This window comes from Apodemus sylvaticus, chromosome 11 (genome assembly GCF_947179515.1).
Source record: "Apodemus sylvaticus chromosome 11, mApoSyl1.1, whole genome shotgun sequence".
Classification (NCBI taxonomy): Eukaryota; Metazoa; Chordata; class Mammalia; order Rodentia; family Muridae; genus Apodemus; species Apodemus sylvaticus.
The window spans coordinates 107,522,427-107,536,718 of NC_067482.1; the positions used below are offsets into that span (position 1 = coordinate 107,522,427).

At 40.8% G+C, this 14,292-nt stretch overlaps 2 protein-coding genes across 67 annotated transcripts in view; one reads left to right on the forward strand and one right to left on the reverse strand.

Annotated features, from left to right (window-relative positions):
- Positions 1-14,292, forward strand: part of LOC127696398 (uncharacterized) — an 837,478-nt gene that overhangs the window by 632,249 nt on the left and 190,937 nt on the right. The gene's annotated exons all lie outside the window — the stretch shown is intronic.
- The window catches only part of LOC127696390 (ubiquitin-conjugating enzyme E2 G1-like), a 167,488-nt gene that overhangs the window by 130,116 nt on the left and 23,080 nt on the right, over positions 1-14,292 (reverse strand). The window lies entirely within an intron of this gene.

Genomic DNA, 14,292 nt, shown 5'->3' on the forward strand with positions numbered 1-14,292 from the left:
ACATATCACAAATGTTACTGGTTGGACTGATTAACAAATGCCAAACAGGAAGTAAGAAAACATTCAACTCTGATGTCTAAATGTAGTTTATTTACTGATTAAAAATATGCCAAGTTTTAAAATGATTTGCCGTCTATGGTGACAACACAAAGCTTCCTTCTTTTGAAGGAAAGTTTTCTCCATAATCTGGAGTTGTATGCAGAACTACTTGGAAACATCATCCACAGGGAGAAGTAGCTGTCTCGTGACCTAGAGTAGGGTAGCGTGCTCCTCAGTGACTGGATGGGAAGCTGCTTTTAATGGCACCTGGAAGGTGGACCTGACAACCTGAGAAGGGCTCCTTCAGCTGGCACACTGGCTACAGTCTCAAACACTCAGAATGTTTGGTTGCACATTACAGCAAACAAATCACCTACAAGGTAGTCCTAGAAAGCTTAGCTGATTCCTTCATTGTTTTCAATGGAAATTCTGTTGCTTTCACCACTGTGTGTGTGTGTGTGTGTGTGTGTGTGTGTGTGTGTGTGTGTCATGTGTCACCTCCAAGCCTAAACTCTAAGCCAGTTATTGTGCAACATTCTGACTGCCAGAGTTCTTTTTTTAAAAACCATAAGTATATCTAATAAAATCATGAGTCTCCCTCTAGCTCTTTAGAGAGCTTACTAACCAGCTATACTATGTAACTCCTGACCAGCAAGAGATGTTGCAGGAGAACAGCCGTTTTCAACTCTGTTTCTTGTCAGGATGCAGATGGTAAATGAGACCATCTGCAGAGGAATTCAGAAAGCACCGCTCCTTTATACATTCATCACGTTAAGACTATTAATTGCTCCCAACCTAAGCTTTATGTACAAGGGCTCTATAGTGAAACTGTAACCTGTATCAACTATGCTCACCTTGTATAAAATGAATTTTAATCTCAAAAACCAACATGTAAGCATTTCAAAGAAACCCAACTTGTAACCCGCTCTCAATTTTAAAAGCCTGCCTTTAAATTTAAATAGGAAAACCTCAGAGGAGAGAATAACCTGATCTATGAACAGGGTGTCTGTGGAATTTATGTAAAACAAAGATACTGATGGTAATTCATAGAAAAAATCTTCATGCACCATAATAATTATACACAATCCTGTTAATGACTTTTTATTGTTTAATCTTTTCAGCAATTCAGTATTGAATATTTGGGAATTGTACTTATTTAGAAGACTATAAATAACATAGTTGCAATATGCCATTGATGTTTTGTCCGTCTTCCAATAGCCAGAAAAGCCACTATTACCCTGGCAGGTCAGGCCAAGCAAGTGAGTGCGAGCATTGCTAAATCAAACTCTTTATCCTTGCTGAAGCCACCTTTCAAACATTTACAAAATATTTAAAATAGCCTTAACTCTAAATTTGAAGTAAGGGAAACCGCTAGCTTCATCACCTACTTTGGACTCCCTTAATCTAGGAAATATTCCCAGGAACAACAAAAAAGAATAGCTCCCTCTCCTCTCCCACCCCCCCACCCCTTTTTTTTGCCAATGTCCAATTTCTTCTTTTCTGAACAGCTGTATTATCCAACTTAAGTTGCTCTGCTAATTTCAGTCCCTCAAGGACTAACTTGGAAGGCAAATAAAATACAAGAAAAGATCAATTTGCTGGGAAAGATCAAATGAGAAAACTGTGGGGACAGCAACAGGTCAGCGCATGGAGAACTAAGCAGACCTGTTCTTCATTAACTGCAGCTCTCTGGGGACATCACACACTACCTGTCCGTGGGCTTTATTGAACCATCTAACCTGCCTCTCTGTTCCATTCTTCTGGGCCCAAGTGAATCATATCCTGCTGCTGACAAGTTAGCAGGGGACTGCGGCTGCAACATGAAAGTACTTTTCTTTCTTGTCTAAATCAGGCAGATTTTTGAAATGACAACACAGCACTGACTCATGACATGGCAAGATGAAATGAGAGGACTGGGCCGGTCTTGGAGCTCCGCAGATAAAAGTAATCAAATGACACTCATGGAATGCAAATTGGCATTCTTGACTGCAGCAATTGCACAACCAAGAAACATCCCTGACAGCAAGCAAGATTAGGACAAAATGTTATGTAAAGCATTGAACTCAGAAACTCTCACTTGAAAATTCAAACTGTAATACTTACATTTTAATATAGCAACAGTCAGCCCTGCTTTTCGCCTGCTCCTTTTTGTAATCACATATCCCTGCCTGACAGATAACTCACATCTCAGGCAGAAGAGGGTAAGTCAGGTATTAGCAATACACTACTACTATTAATATTTCCTCAATATTTTTAAAAGTCACATGAGGTTGGTTTTTACCCAAAGTTTTATATACAAACCCAACTTAATATTCTCAGAGGATTAGGGGGTCAAGGCATTTCAGACATGCTTCCAGAAAGATCCTCTACACAAAGTTCACATTCAGGTTTGCTAGCCCTTCCCTCAGGTGAAGATATTCCTATGCTTTGGTAAAGTAATTAGCAGTCTGGATTTTAAATCCACTGCTCTCCGGGAACAGAAAGAGTACCTACAACTCAGAACTTCATTAAAACTGAACAAGTTTAAATGAAACGGCTACAAATATGATATAAAATACAGAGCCTTTAAGGGCTCACAAAGGATTCTCGTGTGGATGATTCCAAAGAGCGAAAGGAAGTTCTATCAAACTTACACAAGGCTTAGTCTAGAGGAAAAGTTCAGAGCAGAAACACTTAGTGTCAGAAATAAATTCCACCTAAAGCATGTGTGTCTGTGCACAAAACCATCTAAACGTGCAGAATAGAAAACGGTGGGAGACAAATGGACTTAGCCACCGCTCAGTGATTAGTATATGGGAACAGCTCTGTTCACAAATAGTAACACTGGCCAGGGGAAGAAAAGGCATGCAACTGGCTTTTATAATGTTCTGTAAAATGCCGTTACAAGAAATTCTCCAGCTCTAAGCAGATATATTTCATATTTTGTTTTGATCCCTCACTTAAACACAGGATCCAACAACTACAAGTGTTCATGAAGTACTTAAAAATTAATAAAGCAGGTCACTTTCTGCCACTATAATCCTGGGTACACAGGACTATTTTATGATGTCTTTTGTACATCAGTTTTACAACAGCTTGACTCTAGGGTAAATGGGATGCATCATAAATCGCACGCTGCTTTCAAAACCTCTTTAATTACTGTCAGCACTACTGTAACCGCAGTTCTAGGTGCATTTTTTACGTGTGTGTGTGTGTGTGTGTGTGTCTGAATTTGACAGTACCATCTCCTACATTCCAGTTGTGACTTTGATCTCTGAAACAAGAGATGTCACATCAGGGGGAAGGGAAGAGGGAAAAATGTCAACCTTCTATCACCCCGTTTCTTATACATCCCATGTACACAGGACCCACTCTGTATCTGAGCCCCCAAGTGGGGCTAACAAGAGCGACACTGGGTGGTAGGGAACTCCAAGAAAAAGCATGGTCAAGCCCCATTTCTAACAAATGAGCTCCCAAAAGCAGACAGTGCTTCCCAGCTGCAGAGAAGCCAGTCCTTCCAGGGGCTGTGCTGGAGCCTCCCTGTGCTGTGCCATCCTGTTTCCTCCACCACTTGGCACTTACAAGTAGTTGGGGTTTTTTGGTTTGTTTGTTTGTTTGTTTTTTAATCTTTGCCTCATCCCACTGGAGATTCCGTCTAGTTTTGTCCTGAGCTCCAACACCACTGTAGTTTTTTTTAATTCTGCCCCCCTTTCACGTCTCAAATCCTTCCATCCATTCTGCATGTATGTAACGCAGTGGGCCGGCTGCTTCAGAACCGCACTTCAGGAAAGCACACACATGTCTGTCTAGCAGGATATGACTGGCCCCGTCTGCGTCCTCCGCAGCCGCGCGGGCATCGCTGTGGTCCCCACGCAGGCCGCGCCTGGGCCCCCTGCACCCTCCCTCCCCCGTGACCAGCCGCCGCTCAGGGCTCTGAACAGGCCCGCAAGTTGGGAAAGCTGCCGCGGGATCCGGCAGCTACGTGTATCCCGGGTCCCCCCCCCCCCCCGTCCCGCACCCTCCCAGAGGGCACCGGGTCCCCAGAGTCCCCGACTGCCCGCCGCTCACCTAAGGCGCTGGGAATCCCTCGCTCCCGTCCGCCCGCCCACCGGCCCGCAGCCACCTCAAAAACTTGGGGCCAAGTTGAGGGGTGGGGGTGAATTTCGGGAGCGCCGCCGGCTGCCCGCCTCCTCGCACCGCCGCACTATAGGAGAACAGGGCCCGCCGTGGCCCCGGGGCGTCCCGCCCAGCTCTGTCCCCACCCAGTGCAGATGCAAGCGGAGAGGAGGTGGAAACTTCTTACCTTCTCAGCACGCTGGACCTCAAGTGCAGCCCCCACCTCTTGGTCACCTCTTAGCGGCCAAGCCCCTAGGCCACCTCAGCTCTCCACTCGGCCTGCTCCCTCCCCTCCTGGCCGCTCCGGGCCTTGCTCACTGCCTGCGCCACTCCCCACACGCCCGCACACGTGCACTCTTGCCGCTGCCCTTCAGAGCTCAGGTGACTGATTTACACCTGCGCCCAGGGTAGCGCTCGCTCCCTCGAGCTCGGAGTTGTCCCGCTCCTCCCAGGGCAAATGGACTGTCCAGGAGCAGGGCTGCTGGTGAGGCAGAAGCCGCAGTGCGCATGCGCAAAAGCCGCAGTGCGCATGCGCAAAAGCCGCAGTGCGCAGTGAAAACGTCTTCTCTCTGGCCTGTGTATGTAAAACCCCAGATTTCCCACCTGTCTCAGCCTCTCCTTTATATGTGCTCAGGCGTGTTTCCATCTATGAAGTGAAGATGGCGATGTGTGTGTGTAAGGATGGGGGAAGACGTGTGCTCTGTAGTGTCATGTGTGAAGTTCTGTGGTGTACGTGTGCTTGAGAGTGTCATGCTTATCAACCATGTGGGTTCCAGAGCCCACATTATGGAAAAAAATTACAAAAAAGCTGAACCCCATGAGGAGAAATTCTCTGTTATCGGGTATCCTACTGAAAATCTTGAGAAACTGTGAGTTCTTGCCCTCTCAGAAAGCAGGCTGACTTAACACCTATCATTACAATGGCCAAAACAAAGGTACCACTCCTTGTCTACCGGGAAGTGCAAAGGAAAGATTTGGTTGTTACTAGTTTCTTGCTATTCTAAATTTCTGCCAAGTAATTAGAATAGAAAATGAACTATTTTCAAGTTTTTTAATTGAAGCTATGGGGGTTAGAGTAGTCATAGCCTCTAACAAAAATAAGATTAAAACCATACATCTTTGATGCCCCTCCACCCACACACACACCTCTTCCAAGTAGAATGGACAAATGTAATCTGACTCTAGACAGTGAGCTCAGGGACTTGATCCAAATCACCCTCCTTCTAATTTAGGTCATTTGGCAAGAATACATTAGTAAATTAGCAAACTGCATATAAATTTACAAAAGGTATTCCTATATCCTCATATCATCCAAAAGAAAAGCATTATTGGAATCCTCACTGCATAGACAATGAGTGGAAAGTTCAGAGGTTAGATGCACTATCCCCAGGAACACATTTCACAGGTTACAAAACAAATTTACCCACTCAAAACATTAGGCTTCTATACATATTTCCAAGTAACTATAATACAGGACAGCTTACATGAGTTCTAACCAGGAGTAATATCCATAATTGATTAGCTCTTTGGCGTTCATCACACAGTAGGCATTGTTTATTTTACACACTCCACTAAACTACAGACGTGACAAAGGCATTCTAAAATTCCCCCTCAATCCTGCCTACCATGCAAGTCTGTTTCCTTTACATAAGTACATTGATTAGCAATATAAATACAAGTAAATATAATAAATTTATAGATACATATGTATGCATATAATATATAAAAGACCTATGTCGTAATAATCACAGTAATGGTAAGTTAAAATACATCAGTTTAAAACATTCTGTCTTTGGTGATCAGAAACCCTATGGATATAGGATCTGTGGCTATATACACTACCAATCTAAACATCAAATGGCTGTGTGTGACAGCTACCTTGTTCAGACAATGCTTCATTTGACAATGGACCATGAGAACACGGTGGTCCCACAGACTGACATGAAGCAATGTTTATAAAATGATCTAATGTACACATAGTTGAAAAAGAAAAAAAAGAAACTGAAGGACAAGAAAACAAAGGCCTTATTGTTGGAGCAAAATATTGATGGTAAATTATCTGCTTACAAATAAATCTATGATTAAAAAGAAGAAGAAGAGAAACCAGAAAAACTACTACAGACACATTTGTGCCTGAGGAGGAGGCAGTCCTCAGAAGGGCTTGAGAGACGGTGCTACGCAAATGGGCATCTCCATCTTGTCACACCCACAGACGACTTTCCAGGATGACAAGATATGATCCTGACATTGTTTAGACTTCAGCTCTTATATTAGCTTTTAATCAGAAAAAGGTTTTAAATGAAAAATGTCTTGACAACAGTCAAATAATCTTGTACAATGTATCCATATATTAATCTAAGTATAAGATTCAAACATTTAAAAATAAGTTTTATAAAATGCAAAGATTCAGTAACTTGATTAATTACTAAAGAACTACCCAGTACTCCCAGAGCTCCGAGGGACTAAACCACCAACCAAAGAGTACACATGGAGGGACCCAGGGCTCCAGATGCATATGTAGCTGAGGATAGCTTGTTGGACACCAAAGGGAGAAGAGCCCTTGGTCCTGAGAAGGCGAGATGTTCTAGTATAGGGGAATGCCAGGACAGGGAAGATGAAGTGTGTGGGTTGGTAAGCAGGGGGAGGGGGGAAGGATTAGGGAGTTTTGGGGGAAAGCAGAACCAGGAATGGGGACAACATTTGAAATGTAAATAAAGAATACAACTAATTAAAAAACCGAACTAAGTGCAGAGGGCTTACAAAGTCTACAGTAGTTTGTTATAATGCCCCAGGTCCTCAAAGTCACACACCATTCACTCACCAACTACCCACGGCTTTAGGTTTGTAAACTCCACTCATACAAGTGCACCCTATGTATGCTTGATTTTCAGCATCTCTACTGTGTTCTTTTTGTATCTTTTCTGTGTTCAGATGTTTTTAAATATAAAAATATCTGTTCTGGTTGGCTTCAATATGCAGAACAGAAATACACTGTATAGTCTTGAGACTTAGGAGCAAGATAATGTATCACATAACCTTAAGGAACAGGCCACACCATCTAGGACTGTGAAGACTATTCAGTGATGTTCACATAACAATTCAATCTAAATGTCCTGGCATGTTCCTGAGGTTTAGCGACATGAGAGCACAAATAACACCACACCTCTCTTTGTCATTGAATGAAACCAAGGCACCAGGATCTACAAACAGAACAAGCAACATCTTCTTTGGTGTATAAAAATTAACTTCATCACACATACTATTTTTCTTATTTCCACTCTGTATAATTATATACAACCTGAAAGGTGTGCTAAAAAGGAAGAAGTCAGCCGTAATCCCAGAAATGAGAGCTGCTGAGATCTGCTTTTCCTCCTAGCCATTTCCTCTGACAGACTATTCAAAATACTTCCCTTCCCACAGAAAGCTGGAATACTATCGTGATGGACGGTAGTAAGATAGATAACACAGTCTAGAAGAAATGGATTTCGTTGCACTTACAGCATTGGTTCAAACTCCTAACTAAAGAAACAAGGCAAACTGGAGGATCTATGTATTAAACTCCTTTGGAAAACTAAGAAAGGAGGCAACCTAACTACTCAAGTGTGACACCCATAAAACAAGAATAAATAAGAATCTACAGTGAGTACAGAGAGGTACCCCCTGTTGGAATTGGTTTTGTTCCTCAAAACCAGTTTTTTACTTTCTATTTTAGCATTGAAACTATAAACTCTTAATTATTTTATCAATGAGAAACTTAGCTCAGTCCCAAAAGTGGGGGTGGGCATAAAGTATTTTTTTAAATCCTGAAATGCATGTCCTTGTAAATTTCTATATAAATTTGATTTACAAATTCTACCGAAAGAGTGACACAGCTGGCAGAATAAATAACTACAATAAATCATTATTAAATAACTGTAAATCTTTGTAATGACATAATGCCTAACATAAAAAAAAAAGTATGCAGCAATGAACCTTCAGTAGAAGAAAAGTACTCTTCACACAGGAAAGCAAATTACAAAACTTACCATGCCCATATCACAATATGATTCAATGACTAAACAGGGAAATACAATTCATATAAATTGTACTGAAGCCTACAGCAGAGCTGAGCTTACTATCCTATCAAAACAGTGTATGGCAAGGGGTAACACGCTCCGGCGGCTCCCACTGACGATCACACGCACAGCAGCTAAGTCTTACAGGTACAGCTGCATCCAATATTTTGTTAGACAATAAAAACATATTCCAGGTATCAATCAACAAGCGCTGTTTGTCCTTTCTCCCGAAGTTTCATAAATATTCTGTAGCAATAATTTATCAGCCTGCCACACTCTCTTCCCTCCATACGCAGCTCCACCCTACTTCAAAATAAACTTTTTCAAAAGACGTAGAGTTACATTCTTTTTGATGCAGAGCAGATGGGTAGCTACAGTAGTAACACATTACTTTAGATACCGCTTCAGGTAAATCACTCCAAACATCTCTGCATTACTGAGCTCTCTGAAGCTTTTCTTTGTCAATGTTCAGAGGCTTGGTACCCTGTGGCAACCAACAGGGTTCATGGCTCTAGCCAGCAAGATGAACTCCAGCAGATGACAGGCCTCAGAGTTCCTGCTCTCAACCTATGATTGCGGTCTCTGCCTCTCAGGAAGGGTAAATTATTAACCAACACTTTCATGGGAGAACTGTCTAAGACAAACCCATTATAACTGTGAGCCCACCAAATATTTCACACCATCAGTTGGTAAAGTCTCTGTCCAGGTCACCATTGCTTTCTCTTGATTGTATTTATACTTCAGTTCCCCAACACTAGTCTTCATAAAATGGAAAGGGATTCCTGAAGGCTACCTCTTCCTACTTTTCTATTTGTCAGACCCGGTCATCAAAAGCATTTCTTCATAGGAAGCCAACCCCCTGCTTCTTTGAATCCTTTTAGATTTACCAGAACAGGAGGCTGATTTAAGCAGGTGGCTCCAGGACAAAAGATACACAAACTGATCTATGTAATACAGTAGATGGCAGACAGTCCTAATTTTAAACTAGATCAAAAACATTTTGCAAATGAGAATTTTTCCCACCTATATGTCCTTTTTCAATTTGTTGCAGCAACTAAGATAGTCATGAAGTGAGTCTACTCTAGACACACACCTGGAGCTCCAACTCGGTATTTCTTCCCAATAAGACACTTCCCTCTTCACTGTCACTTCCGAGCCACACAAAACCATTCTCTGTGCATCCCCCACTCTCCTGGGAGAGAAAAGCATCTGTGCTATGGCTTCAAATCCAACACATTCCAGATCAAATAAATAAGCCAGTAAACGGATACGTAAATGTGCCGGGGGGATAAACATCTACAAGTTATGTGTGGAAACAAATGAAAATATTTCCAAATAAGCAAAAGTTCAAAGGAGGGCAGCAAGACAGAAGGAACGAGAGGATTCCAGGTCTCAAGGGAGGCGCAGGAGCAGGAGAACAGTCAGCACACCCAAGAGACTCAGAGAAGGTACAACTCTGTGAGTAGCACAGGCCAAGGGGAGGAACCCCTAAGCACACACACTACTGCGGAAGGCACAGATCTGGATTACAAGTGTTGGCAACCTAAATGTTCTACCACAGTGTTCAGGAAAAGCACTAAAAGATAAAAATAATAGCCACTGCTAGGACTATGCCTCCTGGATCAACCACTTAAGAATGATTTACTTGTGTTAAATCTATGATTACACAGCAGAAGAAATGACCTCCTTTCTCCCCTCACTTTCTGTGTCCCTACATACCAGCCTATCCAGCTACCAACATCCAGTTGAGGGCCACAAAGCCCTATCATCAGCCTACATAGGAATGGCCCCCAAAGACTCTGTGTTTAAATGATTGGGCCATAGGGAGTTATTGGCACTATTATGGAGCGTGGCTTTGTTCAGAGTAGGTGTGGCCTTGTTGAAGGAAGTGTGTTACTGTGTAGTAGGCTTTGAGGTCTGCTGTGCTCTAGCTATGTCGGGCATGACACACAGTCTCCTGCTGCCTGCCTTGGGATCAAAATATAGACCTCTCAGCTCCTTCTCCAGCACCATTCCTGCCTGGCCTGCAATCTGCTGTGTTAGCCACCATGACCATAATGGACTAAACCTCTGAAACTGTAAGCCAGCCTCAATTAAATATTTTCTGTTAGAAAAGTTGTCATGGCATCTCTTCATAGCATTAAAACCCTAATGAGACAATCGATTTCTACACAACAGATGAATTTTCTAGTGTAAATCCATCTCCAAGGCTCTGTGCAACAGCAACTTCAAACCTGACTTCTCAACTCTGCCCACCTTAGCAAGTGATGTCATCCACCACTCTGAACTCAGAAATGACTTTTTCCTTTTATACACACCACTCTCTCCTTCCTCAATTTTGTAAAACAAGTGTTTCCTTGGAGACATAGTGTATCTGAGTCTTTTCTCTAACTTTTGGAACAGAGGTAAATCTCTCTAAGGATTGAACCCAGTCTCTAGATTTACAGTATAATGATAACACTAGTATAGAGATGGTAAGATTTGTTACTTAGCAAATCAACTCAACATATGTATAAATGATTGTCTTGGATCCAAATATCCTCATGGAGATTTAAGAGAGACTATCCCAAAGGGGAAACACTTTATCAATTTTAATTTTATTATTTTCACCTACTTTTCCCTAACTTTTCAGCTGTTTTGAGCTACCTTACAAGTGCATACCTTTCAATACCTACTCAGTAATGTGTGTCCTTTCTTGATGAGAATGTGTTTGTTGTTTTTGTAGCTGGCAGAATGATTGCATTTCCCAGAAGCCTTGTTGTTCTTCTAATACTTTTCTTATGCAATCAATCTCTAGAGCCTTCCAGTATCTCTACCTTCACTTACTCTCTAGTCCACTAGCTACATCCCAACAAGCATGCACTTTCACAGTTAAAATAACCCCCTGCCTCAGCTTTGTGGATTTGCATTTTCTCCTTTTGAACTGATTTTTGAATTAAAGCTGAGTCTCCCAAGTCCTCTAAAAGGAGCATGATTTTCAACCTCTGCCAACCTTCCCAGTTTTGATCACCTGACTCCTCTCCCAGTGACCAGTGTTTCTACCAGTCATCTCACATAGATCTCATAGAATATCTATGAAGGTGTTCTGAATTCATTCCATTTGAGTACCAAAATGAGCTGTTATCAGTCTCAATGTAAGCAAGTCTTATAAATTATCACCTATTTAGTGTTATACCAAAATAGCTTATATCTTTATAATATTTAAATTTTGATATTTGATAAATATTTAACAAATTAAAAACACAGTTAAACCCTGTCCTCTTTCTTGTTCTTTTCCTAGGTTCTTTGTTGTATTTGTCACTAAATACAACAGTGGTAAAGCTCTTTGGACCTATATCCCCAGTATTAGCGGAAAGAGACTAAATAAATACTTCTGAGTTTATCCTTCAATAGCTGGGCAGAACAGGGACAGAAACTGCTTAAAGCTCATTTTATCTTTATGTACTTACCTATTAGATATTTATTCTAATCTTAGATCTCCTGCCGTAGTAGAGTATCTTGAATCCTGTCATTTTGCAGGCTTTCTGCATTAGGTTTGATTACTAAACAGGAAGCCATTTTCATAAAGATTCCAATGCCTTACCACCCCTGCTTTCTGAAGAGCACTATGTGAAAACAGAAAAACCCAGCCCCTGCAGTTTGAGTCCAGTAAGTCCTTATACAATTTCTTGATAATTGTTGAGCATGACATAATTAGAAATGCCCTCATGTGTCAAAAGGGTGGAGATGGTGCTTCTGTATGACAAAACCAGTTATGTTTGGGTATGTCTTCAAACTCATTTGTCAAAACTACATTCGTGGACAATATCAATGCAACTGTCAATGAAATCCTGCTCTTCTTAGCAATCATCACATGTTGGTTATATATTTGACACCATGACACTATTAAAATGATTTTTTCTTTGTCTTGATACTAGGGATAAACATGGACCTCAAATATGCTAGGCAAGTACGTTATCACTGAGATACATCCCTGGCCCAGCAACCTCTGATTAAAAGATAAAACCTATCTATGAAGATGTTCTTAATTCATTCAGTTCATTGGAGTACCAAAATGGGCTGTTACCAGTCCTCATGTAAGGAAGTCTTATAAATTACCACACATTTTTTTTTTTACTATACCAAATAGCTTTTATTCCTTTATCGTATTTAAACTTAATAAATATTTAACAAATTTAAAACACAGTAAGGTACATACATGGTCACCAAAACAAGTTAACAAAATTCCAATGTCTTTAAACAAGAGAAACTTACATTCTGTTGGGCAGGTCTCACTGAGCCAATCTCAAAGTGTAGCATCTTCAAGAGGTGCTAATAGACAATCTGCTTCCCAGTCCTTTCCAGGTTCAATAGGCTGTCTGGATTACTTGGCTTGTGCCCCCTTGTTCTATCTTCACAGGCAGGATGCTATATCTGACCATTCTTCCTTCCAGTATTATAGCTTTCTCCCTCACCATAGCTAGAAAAACTTCATAACTCTTAACTACCCATGCAATTAAATTAGGTCTACATAGATTACCCCGGAGTACCTCCCTTATCTCATAGTCCTTAACCTTAATCACATCTCTAACATCCCTAAGGTTAAGATTTGCAGGCTCTTTTATTGTCAATGTATGTAGTGTGCATGTCTATATGAAAGTGTTCGTGTGTGTCTGTTGGTATGAAAGGTTGATGTTGGATGCTTGGCCACCTATTTCTGCAGGGTCTCTCAACTGAACCCAGAGCTCACTGGTTCACTTAGTCTAGATTATGAGCTTATTCTAGGCATCACTTGTCTCTGCTTCCCAAGCACCGAAATGACATGTGGACTGTTATCAAGTAGTCCTGACATTTATCTAGGTACAGGGGATCTACACCCATGATCTCATGCTTGAATACCAAGTACTTTTACTGCACACAGCAGCATGTGCTGGGTGCAATTTGCAGGTTCTTAATATTTGCACACAATGAGGGGCTATTGTGCTGTTGACCAAACAATCTACGTAAAATTTTCAAGTCAACATCCTCACAGTGAGAATTTACAGTATTCCTAACTATTATGGTGTGGTGTATCCACCTTGTCACAACAATTAAAAGCTTCAAATAATCAATTAATTTTATTTATAGTCACACATATATACACTTAAAAAATACCTAAAAATATATTTATCTTTCACTTGGATGGGTAAAATATTCTGTGATCAGTTTGTTTGTGTTCCACACAGTGATTCCTGAGCAGATTTGTTTTCATTTCAAAGTCATAAATTCTAGGAAACTAATTCATCTAAACTTTGTTATCATACCTAACTTCATAGTAACAATTTTCAGATTACACCAGAAAGCAGCATAGAGAAACAGTGTGCCAATTACACATTACTACTCCAACAATAGGCTATAGCTTCACACTTCAACATTATGAAGTATGATTTCAGCACTGGAACGTTAGACGTTACACAAATTGTACTTAATATTTTTGCTTTGTTATAAAAAGTTGTTTTTTTTTTTAACCACAAAGAAGGCTTTACCTAAAGCCTGTTTAATCAGGGACACAAACTTACTAAGTCAATGGCATCTGAAAGGACTTTAATAGAAAGGTATTTTATTAAGGCTCATAGGACAAAAACCAATCAACCAACGAACCAACCAACCAAACAAGCCCTACAAAGTTGATTTTCTTTAATTTGTTTTTACCAAGACATTTTACCCTCCTCCAGTTGGAATGTAAGTTTCCTCACTAGCATCAGTGTGAATGAATGTTAATATTACCCACACAACACAGTGTCAACATGCATCCTCAAGGTGCGTTTTCTACCAGGCCATTTATTTACAATCCAGTCTTATTGTTTGCATATTTTAAATCTGTGTAGGCATGCCACTGTAACACTGAAGGCTACAAGTAACATAAATTTAAAATACTTCAATTTTTAGAATCAGAAACTCATGAGTTAGGTATATTAAATTTAATTTGTAATATGAGTGTATTATTTTTTATTCGATATGTTTTTTAATTTACATTTCAAATGATTTTCCCTTTTCTGGGCCCCCATTCCCTGAAAGTCCCATAAGCCCTTTTCCCTCCCCCTATTCTTCCATCCACCCCTTCCAAAGACAGAGATCTTTACCC